Genomic DNA, 14,149 nt, shown 5'->3' with positions numbered 1-14,149 from the left:
TGTTGTTATCGTTTTTAATTTGCACAGGAGTAGGATCAAAAGTTAGTAACACTGCTTGTTTAGCTAAAGTGAAAAGCAAAATCAAACAAGCACATTTCTTTTTGTTTTTGTGCTTTTTTTTGTTCGTTTTCTTTTTTTATGTTGGTACCACCAACTGTAAATGACATAAATTTGATATAACAAAACACAGTAATTAGACTGTTGCGACATCCAAAAACCTTTAGGCTTCCAGTCTGTGCTGTTAGTGTTAAGTTGTAAAGTGCAATCCTAAACTAACATTGTATGTGCGAACGCCATAGAAACATTTGCATATCTGCATATATCTTACAACTGTACTATTTACCTCCTTGTGATAAAGCTTTGTCTACCTGAAAACACAGTCAAAGGCTACAGCTGCAAACCAAAGCCAACTCTAACAATGGCCAATAGCTCAACGACAGAAGCAGCCACTTGCTTTGGTCAGTCTTCTGTAACTTTAATTAATACAAAGGAACCGTTCCAGGAACTACCTGCTGTTTTCTGATGACCTCTGGGATCTTTTTATTTAGCCCTACACAAAGAAACCAATAAGGAAAGTTCAAAGAGAAATAATGTATTCTTCTTCTGAGGCACAAGCCACTCTAAATACTATGAAGATTTTGCATAAGACAAAGGTGAGAACAATCTCTCCAGTGGAAGATTGATAGCAACAAAATGTGGATGACCAACCAACCAAAATATATATGTACTTGACAAATGCAGATTGCATATTGTTATATATAAACATTGTGTTTTATTTTAATTTTACTTCCCATACAGTCATTTGTTATTATTTTTTTTTATTTTCGTGGTGAATACATGTTGTTATAATGTCTTGTACTGTATGGTCTATCTGTTGTGTACTATTTTTATAGTCTTAAGTTATAATAAATAGAAAAAAAATGTAGGAACCAAACGTAAACGGTCTAGTAAAGCCAAAAAAATAATTTCATATTGATTTAAAGTGAGCTAGGTAAGTTTTACACTGAAATCAAAGATATAGCAATCGTAGACCATGGTATTTATTTTCAGTCAAACCAAAGTTACATAGAATTCTGCCTCTGCTTATACGGGATACTAACACTAACAATACACCCCTTCTAAAAACTTGCACTGACCAACTTGTTGGAATGCTAGTTTTCAAACAGAAAATCCAAACCCAAAAATGTTAAAATTATTTGCTATGTTGTAATAACATAGGTGTTTTCTAAAACCTAGAAACTTTACATGTTGCTTTTTATGTGCTGTGCCAAGTCTTGATAATACTTTACCCAAACCGAGGGACCTCATAACCTAATTATGGTTATTGCTTTACAAACAGTTTTTGACAGAAGGTGGCTGCTAGAGCTTAACATATGTACCAGCTCCATATGATGGAACTGGTTCTTGCAAACTAAGCTCATCATTTATTCTTCGCTGGAGTCAGCGAGAATTACTTAAAGATATACACAGTCATCTATCACGCCAAATAGAAGGACACAACAGCTTTCAAAGGGGTTTTCCCACTTACCCAAAAGGCTTTCTGAAAGCTTCTACCTCTGCACAAAACAAAATTAGAAACAAAGGAAAAACAAGGCAGATAACATTAATTGTCACAGTATCACAGTACCTGCTATTTTCATGGTGTTTGTCTATTGGTCATATCAGCAGAAAGCTCAGTTTTCTAGCATCAGATGAACATGTTACATTACTTATGGAAAGAGCGCCCTTGATCATTATGATAAATAGGGAAAGACTAACTATGAAAATGGGGCAATTAGTCTTCATATGTGTGTCCACCTTGGTAGTATAAAAATTAATGTGATACTTGCACCATCAAGAAAGTGGCCAAAGACGACAATGCTTAAGTATGCATACCTCAGTTACAAAACTTTGAAAGGAAGTCTCAGCCACAGAATGCATATACCTGTAGAGTTTTGCATGGGTTTTGTATAAATACAATTAAAAATAGCTGCTTGCACATATACCAGAAAAACCTCCAAAACTGCAGTTGCTTTGAAATTAGATGTTAGGTTTTTTGGGGGTTTTCTGAGATGCTTGGTCTGTATTTTGATAATTGTGCATATTATGTAAAAATGTTGGTGGACCCATAAATGACCAGACTTTTTTCTAAGAAAAATGTTGCTTTAATGCATTTCATTAATTTTTACTCTTATATCATTGCTTGCTAGTAATAGCAAACCCGCTTTCCCGCTCTGCTTTGCGTAGCTGTTGTAAGGCTTTGAACTAATGTATGTATTTATTGCTTGAACTTCTGTGCATACCTTATAAAGCATAATGTCTGACAATTAAAATGGCTCATGTATTCTTGCTTCTATCATATGATGATGATGGGGATCCATTATGTTTTGTATACAGCTAATTTTACCTGTAGCACAAACATCTGTTTATGTATTGGTGGTATATACCTGTTTATTTATCTTTTTGAGGCAAACTAATTTTGATACTTTTTCATTACTGTGTACTGTGTGTTCATATCTTGAATTCTCTGATGTTAGAAGTCATGGTTGAATTGTAACAGCTGTTATTTGTTCTTGTATTCATGGCTTTCACTGCTGAATAAAATAAAAGGACCAAACCTAGGATTTGAAAGAAAACTGTCTACCTCTAACACCAGGGAGTTATCAGATTTTTATTTGACATATTTCCATTATTATAAACACAATTGCTTTAGGTGCACTTAATGCCCATGCAAAGTGTAGGCTGCCATTTTATGTTACGGGATTGCATAGAAAAACTTAATGAACAACAAACAAAAAGTTATATCTGATTCCTAAACCATAAACATTGGCTCATTTTACAAAATGGCTGCCTTTACTATTTGTTGGAAAGAAGTGTTACCAAGATAGTGAGTATATGGATGAAATTCTATATGGTGGGAATCATGGCAAACTTCTTATATTTGAACATCAATTCAATTTTCTTGTGACTGTTAGACGTATTAGGTAGAATTAAGTGTGAATTATGTTTAAGACATTTGGGGAAGCAATCATACTCATTTTACACCCACAGCTCCTTAACTCCATTTCTATATAATCTCAGTCGAGGTAATTGGAAGCACAGGTAGAATATATATCTACTGTACCACTGAAAAAATATTTAAACTATGTTGACGTTGGTCACATTCACTTGAAGCTGTTGCAAATGTATTCACATCCGTACATGAAAAGAAACTTGACATGCTAAAGTATGAAAATTACCATTTTTTTATTTCTGTTTTTTTTTGTTAAACTTGTTTTTTTTGTACTTGTAGTTAATATACTATGTCTTATGCTTTTGGATCATTGGTATATTTGTTCATATAATTTAGAATCTTTCACCAATGAGATCTGGTTTGGTAAAAGGATGTACATTTTTACTATATGTATAAACAATATTTCTGAACTGTTGGATGTAAACATGTATATGAAACCATTTCATTCATTTGCCTACATTTCTGGAATAAAATAAAATATCTAATTCTTTTGACCAAATTATTATTATTAGATTGATATTCCTTACAGTTTAGCTCCCTATATTGTTACTGTATGTTTACAGATTATACCACATGTATTGTATAAAGTATTCAGTCCAAAAGTGTTTGTGTAAAAGATCTTGTAAAGAAGAGCAGTGAGTACAGTCAATGATAGTTTAGCAATTATCAGATGTTATGGTTGAGCAGAAAATGAGTAACATTGCATCACTTGGATTTTATTGTTGGAATAAATGTCCCGTGTTGAGCTACGGCTGTTATCGAAGTAGCTTTTTTTAACCTTCACTTAAATTATTTGCATGCCATGTCATCTATGAACATAGTTGCCTGGGGCATATTAATCGAAGAAACTAAGCAAGTGATATCGCCAAATCTGACCAACTGCTGAGTACAAATCTGCTTTCATGAGAAAAATTACAAGAGTTTCATGTAGTGGATATTTATAGTTCTTTCTCTGATCTGTGTACAGGTATATAGATATATATATATATATATATATATATATATATATATATATATATAGCTATATATATCTATAGAGATTCAAAAAAGAGGCAGCACTCCATACTCATGGTGAAACATGTGGTAGGTTTAATCGACCCACATAGCCGGGCGACGTTTCAGCTCTATCTGAGCCTTTATCAAGGCTTGATAAAGGCTCAGATAGAGCTGAAACGTCGCCCGGCTATGTGGGTCGATTAAACCTACCACATGTTTCACCATGAGTATGGAGTGCTGCCTCTTTTTTGAATCTCTGTGAATCTGGTGTAATCGTTGGACTGATTACCTGGGGCCTTGCACCCGAAGATAAGTACTATTGTTGTGCTGTTCCTTTTTCTTGCTATATCTATCTATCTATCTATATATATATATATATATATATATATATATATATATATATATATATATGTATATATATATATATATATATATATATATATATATATATATATATATATATTTATATATTAGGTATGAGCAAGCAATGAAATGCTCAGATGCTCATTACTCGAACTGAGCAATTCCTAATGCTTAGATACTGATTTTTAAAAACGATTATAATGGGAGTCAATGGTAAATCTGAGCATTTTTCCAGCAGACCCCACAAGGAGGTCTGGGGAGCAGTGAAAATATTGAAACTGATAGAAAAATTTCTGAACGGAAGGAGAACAGAAATGGGGAAGACTTATGGAAGCATCTCTGACTCCCAGATCGCTGCTGAGAACAATAGTGTCACACTTTTCACTTTAAGGACTGACAGTAAAACATTCAATATCGATGACAAATTGGAATTTACAGGAAATAAATGACAAGAAACATTCTTTCTTGCATAATGACTTGTAAATAAGGCAAAATTTAAAATGGACATAAAAAATAATAATTTAAGTAAACAAAAATGTATCTTTTTATTATTTTGTAATACATTTTTATTATTTTGAAATTTGGAAATGTCAGTGTAATTTATAAAATAAGCAAGAACTGCCAAAAATTAGATGGAAGAGTGACTCCGATACACCCTGTATTAACCCTTATCCGGCTGAATAGGTACAATTGTAACTATTCCGTTTTAAAATTGCAATAACTTTTTTTTGAAAAGACGTAGAGGGCTGAAATTTCGTGACATCTCTACATTTTTGGTCCAGAATATATTGGCCAAATTTCAATAAAATATCTCCACCCGCTTCCGAGATAAGGGGTCGAGATCTTTTTGCATCCATAACAAGCTGCATAGGTACAAATGTACCTCATATATTTTGAATGAAGATAATGCAAGGGAAAAAGCATAAATTTTTTTTTAATGATAATGCTATTTAACTATTATAAACAAGTAAAAAACTGTTCATTTACATTATAAAAGAAAATGTAAGAAACTTTTTTTTATTGATTTTCTTTGCAAGTAATGCATGTTGGCTTTGCTACAGAGTGTTCATCGCAAATGGGTTTCACACAAACCACACAAGACTTTCTAGTCTTGCGTTGTTTTCGCCTCAGGTCTCTGCAGACATAGCAACTACCAACAACAGGGGAGGGTCCACGACTACCATGAGGTATGTTGGGGCCAGCTGCTGGCTGCGATGCTACCACAATGCATCGTCCAAGCACCATTTCTACTGCACCTCGAAGAAAATGGTTTCTCATTATCATTTTGTTTGTACTACGATCTTCAATTGCAATCATACACAGCTGATTTGCGAGATCTTTCAGGAACTTTCTTCGTTGATCCTTTGCCCTGAAGCTTGGATTGTGTTCTCTGTAGATGATGTAGGATGCTAACCCACTGACATCAATCATATTGTAGAAAAATGCCAAAGTCCAACGTGATGTTCGTCGTTTCACAGTGTACTCTCCCAACATTTTATCCATAACATCAACGCCACCTTTTGTTATGTTGTAGTATTTTATTATCTCTGGCTTGGCTGCTAGTGTCTCTTCAACTTCTCCCGTCATGTGCATAGATGATAGAAGCACGACTGATTTGTTCTTCTTTGGTACATATGAACAGACTGTTGCATCATGATTGTAGGCAAAATTTGTCGAGTTTACAGGCCTTTCTTTGGCAGGCTGCATGTTGTTAGGTAGGAACCTTTTGTTTTTTCTCACTGTACCAACTAGTGTCATGTTCCAGGAGTTCAATACCTTAGCTAGTTCCATGGTTGTAAAGAAGTTATCGGTGGTGACATTTCTTCCAGAGCCTTTATACGAGCTCACTAGGTCCAATACTGTTCGTTCTCCAATGTTTACTTGTCGAGGACCATCAGTTGGTTTCCCAGTGTAGAGCTGACCTTGTAAAGGGTAGGCATTTGATGAGTCACAAGCCCAGAAAATCTTTATGCCATATTTAGCTGGTTTTGAAGGTATATACTGGGTAAATTTAGTATGACCTCTAAATGGAAATAATTGCTCGTCGACGGTGATACAATGATATGGCTTGTAGGCTCTCTCCAGATTACTGTTCAGCATTGTCCAGATGTCCCGTATTGGTGCAGCTTTATCTGTTTGCACACGTTCTGCACGTGTATTTTCGTTGTCAAACCTGATAAATCTGAGTATCATCTTGAAGCGGTCACGAGACATGGCTGCACGTATAAGAGGCAGAGCAGCAACATTCCACATTTCCTCCAGATTCTCTTTGTTGGCTCTGTGCACACCAGCAGCAATCAGTATGCCCAAAAATGCATGAAGTTCAGTTTCAGTAAATTGCTTGAATGTTTTTTGTGGTGGCCGTTTGGAAGAATCAGGAAAACGTTGTACCAGTTCGTTGTTGTAAGCATCACAAACTCTCTTGGCCTTTCGATTCGTTTCCCGTAATATGATGTCACACATCTCGGGAGTCATGATGGACTTGAATAGCTCTTTTGCTGTATATAGGTTGCTGATTGCTGCAGGGCCACCTCTTTGTCGTAGGACATTACGAGATTTTGTTTGTGCATTTGGCAGTGGATTACTGCACCATTGAGTTTCATCCTTAGCAGTCCAAATGTCGCCTGCACTTTGAGGCACAGAATCATCCTCAACACTTTCGTCTGATTCGTATTCATTTTCATGCTCTACGACCATTTCTTGTTCAATGTCTGAATCTTCTTCAGTAACATCCACTTGTGGTACATAGTTTTCATCATCAGATGCAACATATGGTTCATCCTCATGCTCAGAATCAGATTCTTCTAGCATTCACATTATTTCGTCAGACGTAAATCTGTAAATATGAAAAAATGTAAAATAAATAATTTTCCGAAATACTACATTATTGGCTTTTCACAAAATTATACTAACCTGCAAACACGTTTTCTTGGATTATGGCGGAAACTAGATCCAGCATTACTATCACTCATGATGACTTGCTAGATGAATTTTGGCTTCGTATTTTGTGCTGAATATAAATAAAACATCGTAAAACAATATGTAGATACTAATTATTATCCATTTTTCGTATAAAAATTATACCTATAGTGATAAGTTTCATACAAAATATATGTAAGCCAAGTCCAGGCTGAAAGACAATTTGACTGTTCTGTCCCCACATAATGAGAATAAAGGTATAACTGGCTGTTAGATGCTGTGAGACTTTCCTACCTTCGTTTCCAAGAAATTGAAGACTTCACAAGCCTAGAAATGTGTGCTCACAGCAATGAGATGAACAGCAAAATGGCTAATGAGAGGAGGGAGGCAGGAAGACAAGTAGAAGCCACTCCCAGTTTGAATTAACTTAATTGACAGCAACATAAGTGACCAGTAACAACACTGAACAATAGATATCAGCATAACATTTGTAGCTGAATGAACTTTAGTTTCTGAAACCAAGTAAAGTCTTCCCACAGTGGAGGTATATGTGAAGGTACAATTGTACCTATGCAGCCTGTTAAGGTTGTAAAATTATGCAGCCTGACAAGGGTTAGACATAATGGAGGACCTAATAAACATTCTGTTCAAATTGTCATGTAGTGGAATTCCTAGACTCAAAAAGGCTATGCGCTAAATAGAAAGCCTGCCAAAATTTACAAGCATGGTCATCCCTACTCACTTGAAAGCACCAACTGTAGTGCCTCATTCAAATATTGTGAACAAAGTGTAGTTGTTGCACTCACACTCATAAAAGCAGTGCAAAGCTTGTCAAAAATTACAGGCGGGGTCATCCATACACCCTTGAAGGCAACAAGTGGAGTACCTCATTAAAAAATTAACAAAGTGTTGTTGTAGTCCTTCTGCACTCATAAGGGCTTTGCACATACAGTGCAAAGTCAGAAAAAAATTATAAGGATTATACATCCATATATCATTGAAGGCACCAAGTGGAGTGCCTCATTAAAAAATTAACAAAGTGTAGCTGATGTATTCCTTCCCTCACAAAGTACAAAGCCAGGAAAAAAATATTAGGAGGGTCATTCATTGACTCATGATGGCAACAACTGATGGGCCTCATTCAAATATTGAAGTTTAAAAACACTTTATGTGCTGCCATCATCTAATGGTGCCAAAAGGAGAAAAATTCAGAGCAATGATTTATAAAACAAACTTTAATTGCCATAAATAGTACAAAAATATATATCAAAACATTACATTATTTAATGACTAGAGCTCAGGATGAATCCTGTGCTCTAGTCATTAAATAATGTAATGTTTTGATATATATTTTTGTACTATTTATGGCAATTAAAGTTTGTTTTATAAATCATTGCTCTGAATTTTTCTCCTTTTGGCATGGTTTGTTTTGAGCTGATTTGGTGAGGTCGGGGTCTTTTGGCGTATCTACTGCCAGACCTCGTGCGCTCACAAAATGTATTTGGGAGTTTTGTATTCATCATCTAATGGTGTGGAAAAGTCAGGGCTAATCCAGGCTTTGCTCATTTTTATCAGAGTGAGCCTGTCAGCATTTTCTGATGACAGCTGAAAGCACCTATCTGTTATGACCCCCTCTCGTAGCACTAAAAACCTGCTCACACAAGACGCTAGCGGCAGGGCAGCACAACAACTTCTAGGCATAGATGGACTGTTCATGCCAGGTGTCCAGCTTTGAGACCCAATAGTTGTAGGACACAGAGGAATTAGGGAGTATGCTAGTTTTGTCAGCCAGATATTGCTTGACCATCTGTAAAAACTTTTCCCTCCCTGTCAAAAAACCCCGTTCATCAGGGCCTGGACACTGGGGGTGTCATGAAATTGGCCCAGGCTTTTGAATGTGTACCCCTGCCTCTGCTGTACCTGGTGTGTGTCTCCCACATCTTCTTGATTGGGCCAGGAAGCTTGCCTCCTGCCGCTAGCATTGTCTAATGGGAATTTTTTAAACATATTTTCCATAATGGCCTTCTGGTATAGCACCATTTTAATCAATTCACTGTTTGAGGACCTCAAAACTCAAAGCACTCCACAAACTGACTACAGTGGGATCACCACTAATTAAAAAATAACCTTTATTTGGAATATATAAAATATTTTTTATTTAGCATTCCTAATATGCAGTCTATCCAATCTGCAACCCTCCTACATGTCAGATATGGATACAAATATTAATATTAAAATAATCTATTGTATACATTATGGTTGGTATTACTATTTGTTAGCTTATTTAATTGCTCAAGCATTGATGAATTGGGATTACTAACAGTGCAATGTTGTATTACACTCACACCTAAGTTAATCCACAGTGTGAAAATACTAGAATTTATTATTATTGCACTTTGCCCTCATGTCTTCCTCCATCATCACCTAGTGCGCATGCAAAGCTTAAGCTTTAATTGTGCTCAACGACTCTTTAAGTAGGCACAGATTCAGGATCATTGCACTGATTATGGAATCATAGCCACTCACCATCTTTGTGGAATACTCAAAGTCTTGGAGAACTGCATAAATGTCAGACATGCAAGCCCTCTCTTCAATTGTTTTGTGCGGAAGTTGCCAAGAATACTGACAAGCATGTTGGAGCTGGTATTCAAAAACTGGCCTCTGCTACTTACCAACCCTTGCCAGCATGAGCAGTGTGAAGTTCCAGCGTGTGGTGATGTCGCACACCAGTTGGTGAGATGGCACTTGCATGACATGCTGCAGCACTTCCAGAGCGGTTGCAGCTATAGCTGGCTTGCGGATATGGGCTCTGATGCGATGCACCTCGACCAGGAGCTCTGGGAAATCTAGGTAGGTTTTCAGAAACCACTTAAATACCAAATTAAGCATGTGGGCCAAGCAGGGTGCGTGTGGGAGCTTGCCAAGCTTCACAGCCACCACCAGGTTATGACAAATATCTCTCTTGACCATGCCTGGTTGGAGGTTCAGCGGCAAAAGCCACAGATCGGTCTGGCCAGTTTTTCCTTTATATAACCCTGCTGTGCAATTTGTCTTCTAGACAAATTAGCTTCAGCAGAGCCTGTTTCTGCTTCGCTGAGGCAATGTAGCAGAGCTTCTAGCTTCTGTATGATGTGGATGACATGCTCTGAGATACTACATAGGGGAGGGAAGATGTGAAGGATCAGGAGGGGATGCAGGAACTGCTGTAGCAGGTGGAAGAAACCCTGATCGAAGTAGAGCAGCAATTCTCGGCATCAGTAGTACATGTGCCTTGCAAGGGTGGGACTTGGCCCTAGCCTCCACCATGTTTACTGAGTGTCCAATCAGGGAAATGTAGCATCCCTGACCACAGCTGCTTGTCAACATCTTGGTTGTTAAGTGTACAATCCCAGTACCTGCATTGGTAAGGACACCTTTGATGTTCCTTAACACATGCTTGTACAAAAGCGGGGACATCACACTGGGAGAAAAAGTGGCAGCTGGGGACCAAGTACCAAGAAATGGCTGCTGCCATAAGTTCTCGGAAATTCTCTTTTTTCAAGCCTAGAAGGCACCATTTCCATGGCAAGCAGCCTGGAAATGTGGCCGTGTATTTTATGGGCCTGTGGGTGAGTGTTACTTTTTTTTGTTCCAAAGCCTGGGGTAGGAACAGCTGAATGCTGTATTGGGACAGGATTTTGTCAGTGCCTGATGATGGTTCCTCAGAATGTGAAAGGTCAAGTGCAGGGCAGGAGGCATCTGTGCCAGTGTCATGAACAGTTGATTGTGAAGCACCTAGCACAGTGGAAGTGGCAATGGTGTCACACGATGGAACCAATTGTGGACCCAGGCATTCAGCCCACCCAATTAGGAGCTCTTTGGTGGTTAGGCTCTTTGTGGTCAGGCCTCTGCTGATCTTGGTGTGGCACAGGTTGCAAATGACTTTCTATTTTTCTTTCAGATCTGTCTTTAAAAAAGTCGCAGATTGGGGAACACCTAACTCATTGACATTCACGTCATCTTCCACTGCTGCACCCTGGTCCTCCTGACTTGGTGACTTAACAACAACCTTACTCACTGGCAACTGTGTCTCATCATCATCTAGCTCCTTAGGCAAACTTTACCATTCTTCACCATCATCGTCTTACTGCCGTCACTGCTCCAGTCCTGCCCCCTTTAAAGCATGCAAGATGAGAGGCCACAATCAAGAAATTATATTGTAAAGAGCTCCTTGGAGTGTCCTAGTGTGGGATCCCTGGTCTCCTGGGACCCAACATGGTGGGAGGAAGGAGGATCAAGGTGAGGTTTAGGTGATCAAGACTTTTGGCTGGTGAGACTGGACCACGTGGAAGACTGGGTTGTGCTGGCAATCATGCTGGAATAATTATCTGCTATTCAATTGACCACCTGTTTGCACTGGTGTGGCTGGAACCAATGTGTTGTGAATGGGTGTGTGTTGTGAATTTGGATTCTGGGCTCCCCCGGTGGCCGCTTGTGGAATTGGACTTGTCATCCTCTTTCCTGTTTCACCTGATTCCATCAGTAGTGGGTGTCGCTATTTAAGCTCATTTCTCTGGTGGTTTCTTTCCGGTCAACAATGTTATCTGATGCCTCTCAGTGCTTGTTCCTGCTTCTAGACAACTACTGATAAGTTGGACTTTTGTCCATGTTTTGTTTTGCCTATTTCTTCCAGTTCGCAGCTGAAGTTTTGTTACTGTGTCTGGAAAGCTCTCGTCGATCAGGGATTGCTACTCTGGCGTTATGAGTTAATGCCAGAGTTTAAGGTAATCTCTGGATGGTGCTTTGTTAGTATTTTTCTGCTGACCATGAAAGTATACTATCTGTCTTCTGCTATCTAGTAAGCGGACCTCAAATTTGCTAAGACTATTTTCCTGCTGCGTTTGTTGTTTCATCTGAACTCACCGTCATTATATGTGGGGGGCTACTGTCTTCTTTGGAATATTTCTCTAGAGGTGAGCCAGGTCTTATATTTCCCTCTGCTAGCTATTTAGGTCTTAGGCCAGAGCTGGGCATCTAGCTTAAGCTAGATGCCCAGCTCTGGCCTAAGACCTAAATAGCTAGCAGAGGGAAATATAAGACCTGGCTCACCTCTAGAGAAATATTCCAAAGAAGACAGTAGCCCCCCACATATAATGACGGTGAGTTCAGATGAAACAACAAACGCAGCAGGAAAATAGTCTTAGCAAATTTGAGGTCCGCTTACTAGATAGCAGAAGACAGATAGTATACTTTCATGGTCAGCAGAAAAATACTAACAAAGCACCATCCAGAGATTACCTTAAACTCTGGCATTAACTCATAACGCCAGAGTAGCAATCCCTGATCGACGAGAGCTTTCCAGACACAGTAACAAAACTTCAGCTGCGAACTGGAAGAAATAGGCAAAACAAAACATGGACAAAAGTCCAACTTATCAGTAGTTGTCTAGAAGCAGGAACAAGCACTGAGAGGCATCAGATAACATTGTTGACCGGAAAGAAACCACCAGAGAAATGAGCTTAAATAGCGACACCCACTACTGATGGAATCAGGTGAAACAGGAAAGAGGATGACAAGTCCAATTCCACAAGCGGCCACCGGGGGAGCCCAGAATCCAAATTCACAACAGGTGTGTTTATTGTGCTCCAGCAACAGATGCAGTCACACCTGCCCCACATCTTCGGCATTTGCGTGCACCATCATCAGTACTTCCATTTCCCCGTCCCTTACCACATGCCTTACAGTACAGACCAAAAGTTTGGACACACCTTCTCATTTAAAGATTTTTCTATATTTTCATGACTATGAAAATTGTACATTCACACTGAAGGCGTCAAAACTATGAATTAACACATATGGAATTAAATATGTCTTATATTCTAGGTTCTTCTAAGTAGCCACCTTTTGCTTTAACCCCTTCCCGACCTTTGACGCCACGTAGGCGTCATGAAAACCCGTGCCAATCCGACCCATGACGCCTATGTGGCGTCATGGAATGATCGCATCGCTGCAGAGCGGGTGAAAGGGTTAACTCCGATTTCACCCGTTCTGCAGGGACAGGGGGAGTGGTACTTCAGCCCAGGGGGGATGGCTTCACCCCCCCGTGGCTACGATCGCTCTGATTGGCTGTTGAAAGTGAAACTGCCAATCAGAGCGATTTGTAATATTTCACCTAAAAAACTGGTGAAATATTACAATCCAGCCATGGCCGATGCTGCAATATCATCGGCCATGGCTGGAAATACTGAAGTGACCCCCCCACCCCACCGATCGCCCCCCCAAGCCACCGATCTGTCCCATAGTCCCCTCCGTCCTGTGCTCCGCTCCCCCGTCCTCCTGTCCGCTCCCCCCGTGCTCCTATGTCACTCCCCCGTGCTCCGACGCCCCCCCCGTGCCCCGATCTCCCCCCCCTTATACTTACCGAGGCTCCCGGTGCCCGTCCGCCTCCTCCATGGGCGCCGCCATCTTCCAAAATGGCGGGCGCATGCTCAGTGCGCCCGCCGAATCTGCCGGCCGGCAGATTCATTACAAAGTACATTTTGATCGCTGTGGTAGGTTCTATCACAGCGATCAAAATAAAAAAAATAATAAATAAACCCCCCCCTTTATCACCCCCATAGGTAGGGACAATAATAAAATAAAGAAAATATTTTTTTTTCTTTTTCCACTAGGGTTAGGGTTAGAACTAGGGTTAGAACTAGGGGTAGGGTTAGGGGTAGGGTTAGGGTTACGGGTAGGGTTAGGGGTAGGGTTAGGGTTATGGCATGTGCACACAGTGCGGATTTGGCTGCGGATCCGCAGCGGATTGGCCGCGGATCCGCAGCGGATTGGCCGCGGATCTGCAGCGGAATGGCCGCGGATCCGCAGCGGATTGGCCGCTGCGAATTCGTACCAGTTTTC

At 39.5% G+C, this 14,149-nt stretch overlaps 1 protein-coding gene across 20 annotated transcripts in view; it reads left to right on the top strand.

Moving 5' to 3' along the window:
- The window catches only part of FOXP2 (forkhead box P2), a 413,441-nt gene extending 409,740 nt beyond the window's left edge, over positions 1-3,701 (top strand). For 13 of the 20 annotated variants that reach the window (XM_077265038.1, XM_077265033.1, XM_077265041.1 and 10 more), the window contains one exon: positions 1-3,701. This exon is cut by the window's left edge and continues 588 nt beyond it. The gene's annotated coding sequence lies outside the window, so the exon portion shown is untranslated. The other 7 variants (XM_077265047.1, XM_077265051.1, XM_077265045.1 and 4 more) reach the window with 1 other exon arrangement.
- The last annotated feature ends 10,448 nt before the right edge of the window (positions 3,702-14,149 follow it).

Source organism: Ranitomeya variabilis, chromosome 5, assembly GCF_051348905.1.
Source record: "Ranitomeya variabilis isolate aRanVar5 chromosome 5, aRanVar5.hap1, whole genome shotgun sequence".
In the NCBI taxonomy this organism is placed as follows: Eukaryota; Metazoa; Chordata; class Amphibia; order Anura; family Dendrobatidae; genus Ranitomeya; species Ranitomeya variabilis.
This window is presented reverse-complemented; position numbering and strand designations above follow the sequence as displayed.